The sequence below is a fragment of the Neolamprologus multifasciatus genome, chromosome 7, assembly GCF_963576455.1.
Source record: "Neolamprologus multifasciatus chromosome 7, fNeoMul1.2, whole genome shotgun sequence".
Classification (NCBI taxonomy): Eukaryota; Metazoa; Chordata; class Actinopteri; order Cichliformes; family Cichlidae; genus Neolamprologus; species Neolamprologus multifasciatus.
In genome coordinates, this window is record NC_140445.1 from 67,125,597 (window position 1) to 67,129,659 (window position 4,063).

A 4,063-nucleotide genomic window follows, 5' to 3' on the forward strand; every position below is an offset into this window, starting at 1 on the left:
TGTACGTGACAAATAAGTTTTTCATGGGTGCAACCCACATACCCAACTTTGCTGCTCTACCGACATTTTCCTCAAAAATGTGCCACCATTTAAGAGGAAGTAAAGATTTTAAACCAGTGGTATAAGATTTATGGCCAAAAAATGGATAGACAATATCTGTTTAGTTAGTTCCCAGGTTTTTTAGTTTCTCAGTTTTTTAAACTCTTTTTAATTTTTATTTCAGGTAATGAGAATGATTCTTCACACCTACACAGCAAATTCAAAAGTGTTAAATTTTTTGGTGTTAGTAGTCTTCTTGCAAAAGTAGAGTTAATTTTACTCTAAGTAGAGTCACATTCTTTTAATGTAACTCTGAGGTGTAAAATGATAGTAGTTAAAATCGAGTGTTAAAAATGAGTGTTTCTATGTCAAATCTGGAGGTGTTACAATGGAAACATTAACTCTTGACCTCTTAACTCTGAACTCCTACAGGGGCTATGACACCAATAGAGTAAATTCACAGACTCCGCCCCCAGCACGGCTCCAATCGAAGCTGAAGTGAAGCCGTTTCAGAACATTTTGCTCTACATATTTGAGTTGTTTGCCATGCTTGGTAAGTCATGTTTTCAAAGATTGTTTCAATTATTATTATTAGCTTTTACTTCTGTGGCTCTTTGGAGTTGAGACAAAGCTGTGTGAAAGGCATTAGCCATGTTGCTCGCTGATAGCATAATATTCTGTTTTAGCTAGCTGAAAGGTATTAGCCATGTTGCTCGCTGATAGCATAATATTCTGTTTTAGCTAGCTGAAAGGCATTAGCCGTGTTGCTCGCTGATAACATAATATTCTGTTTTAGCTAGCTGAAAGGTATTAGCCATGTTGCTCGCTGATAGCATAATATTCTGTTTTAGCTAGCTGAAAGGTATTAGCCATGTTGCTCGCTGATAGCATAATATTCTGTTTTAGCTAGCTGAAAGGTATTAGCCATGTTGCTCGCTGATAGCATAATATTCTGTTTTAGCTAGCTGAAAGGTATTGTTTGCGGGCAAATACCACAGCCTTGAAAAAAAGCTTGCATGTGAATTTTCAGTCAAATATTTGGTCAAATACACCTAAAACAATGTCTAGAATGTGAAATGTTGGTATAATGGTGCTACTTGAAGCCTGAAAATGATCTCCCATAAAAATAAAAACGAGCAAACAGCAGTAGCAGATGTCCTGACTGGGTTCTACGTTAGCATTTAGATCCTCCAGAGTTTTGTGCACACGGTTTAGGTAAAAATTAAAAAGGTTGAGGTTTTACATTTAGTTCAGTATTACCTGTTGTCTGTGTCCTTGTCTTTTGGGAAAATACTTTACACAAGTAATGGCTCAAAGAGGATTCCTTTTTTTTTTACTGTGCTGCAATTATTACAGGATTATTTGTGCCATTAATTAGTGTCAACTAATTTTTATTCAATCTCCACATAGGATATGCTTGTGAAGATGGAATATGGGGGAGAGTAGAAGTGCGTTGAAGTTCCACAAAGTGATGAATGAAGGACATGCATATTGTATTGAAGAAATAAGTGATGAGAATGCTGTTATTTGCATTTACCAGCTCACCTATGTCAGACCTTTTGATAAACAAAATTCTAATGAAAGTGAGAACATGTACACTGTTACATCTTTCAGAAAATGTTTTGAAATTGTGGTGCACAGTTCAGAATAAATGTTTTTCAAAATCCATTGCGCCTTTTTAGTAAATGTTTATTTCCAAGAGAAATTTCTAGAGGTTCAGAACAGTAAAATTCCCGCTTTTTAGAATTAATTAGAAGATAACTCTTACGTAGTTAAACTAAAATACTCTTTGAGAGTTAATATATAAACTCTTAACACCTAGTTAGCATTAGTAAGTGTTAAATTATTAACTCCAGACAGATTTGGTGTTTAACACTAAATCAGAGTTAACGTACCAACTCTCCAAAAAGAGTTAAATTAACACCCTCTGTTGTGGACCCATATAGACACTTTAATAGTGTTGAAATCAAATCTGACAGTGTTAATTTGGCCATGCTGGATTTGCTGTGTACTTTTAGTTTATTTACCTTTAAGAACCTTGGCAATAATTATAATGTCAGAAATGGAGGACAAGAGAATACATTACATTTGCATTGAAACAAAAGTCCAAAGAAAAAAACATCTACAGCATTTAACAAATGTCACAGGAATAGCAGTAACTAACTAGCAGGATGACCACAGGGTAACAGACAGTAAAGGTGTTGGGTCTGTCTAGCACAGGCCCACCGCTGGAACGAGACAATTTAAAAACACAGCAAAAGCATTGAACACCAAGTAGGCAAAGTTCTTCGTGTTACTCATGCATGAGGGAGACCTGCCTGGAGCCAAGTGTCGCTCCACCACTTGACCTCCGTCAGACTCTCAGCCAGGTTCCCCATAGCACTCCTTTTATTGTGGTAACATGAATATGCATAGGGTCATTAACATATAACATCTTACATAAGTATACATGTGAACAAAGGATTGTGTGTGTGTGGGGGGTCAGAGTGTGACCCCATAAAGACTTCCCTAAACCTGCTGGTCTGGAAGTCCAGCAGTCCATCTAAACAAAAGGCACTTAGACTACAACAGATATAGCCACGTTTATCCTACCATAAAACAATAAGAGAAGGTACGACCTCTCCCATGCTCCCAGAGTGTGGGTGTGTATGCCAGAGCACTCTGGAATGCACACAAAGCCTTTGCAGACTATTAAGGATCACACATCCTATCACTACACAATCGATTATACACCTCTACCAATCTAAACCTAATTATAAAACTCTAAGCATATATAAGTAGATATTTCTAAGCATAAATGACAATCAACAGTACAAAACCTAACAAAAGGAAACAGGACTATTAATACACACAGAATGGTAATGAAGGCAGGGAACAGGTGAAACAAAAGAGACACAGGTGTAGATAATAAAGGCAATCAGGTAGTGATGGAAGTAAAACTAAACACACGACAACACAGGAAACGATCAACAAACACTGAAAACCAGGAAACACTGAAACAGGAGGGAGGGAGCGCTGAGTAACTCGAACTAAAATACGATCATGACTAAAGAGCAAAATGATAAACGAGCTAAAAACAGGACATAAAGCAGCCGAGCAGAGCACCAGTTCAGAACTTCAACCAAATACGAGCTCAGGCCCATGACGAATACCCAGAGCGCAGAAATGAGAGTGCTAGAAGAAACTGACAGCAGTGTGATTTTTAAAGCACAGCACAATGTACAGTGGCATATGCATATCAATATTTTACACTGCCATAAAGAACTAATGTAGGCCTACTCTCACTTAGGGAAGTAAGTGACGCGATGGCTTATGAACCGAGTGGAAGATACTTCTGATTATACTTCATGTGAAGAGTAGTCGCTGAAAATACTGCAACCCTGGTTCCTGTAACCAGTCTGTGATCTTATATGATCCAGTTATGTTTTTTCTATTGACACGACATCGATGCTTTAAACACTGTATTGGATGCATTGATGCTTTGGAGATCGATACACCTAGCCCCACTGCAGGGCAGTGAAAGTCTACGTTTTACTCAGTGACACTAAATCACTACGATAATCTTTAAAATAAGGACTTGATGTTTATGTCTTTATTTCCCAGCGGTGCTCATTTGGCACATTCTGCATTATTTCAACACATCTATCTGTCTGTAGTTAGATAGACAGATAGACGGATAGATGGATGGATGGATAGATAGATAGATAGATAGATAGATAGATAGATAGATAGATAGATAGATAGATAGATAGATAGATAGATAGATAGATAGATAGATGGACTGTAAGCAGCAGTTTGGGATGGAGCAGGAATAGAAAGAGAGAAAAGGAGAGAGAGAGGCTCTCTTAAGTAGTGGGGCGGGGAGGGGGCGGTCGGCACGCAGTGATTGGAAAATATCGAAGACGCGCACGCGCTAATCCGATGATGAGTCTCCGTTACAGAGGCAGGGAGGGTGTGTGTGTGTGTGTGTGTGTGGGGGGGGGGATCTGTGGAAATAAAAAAGATAAAAAAAGAAAAAGTGGGA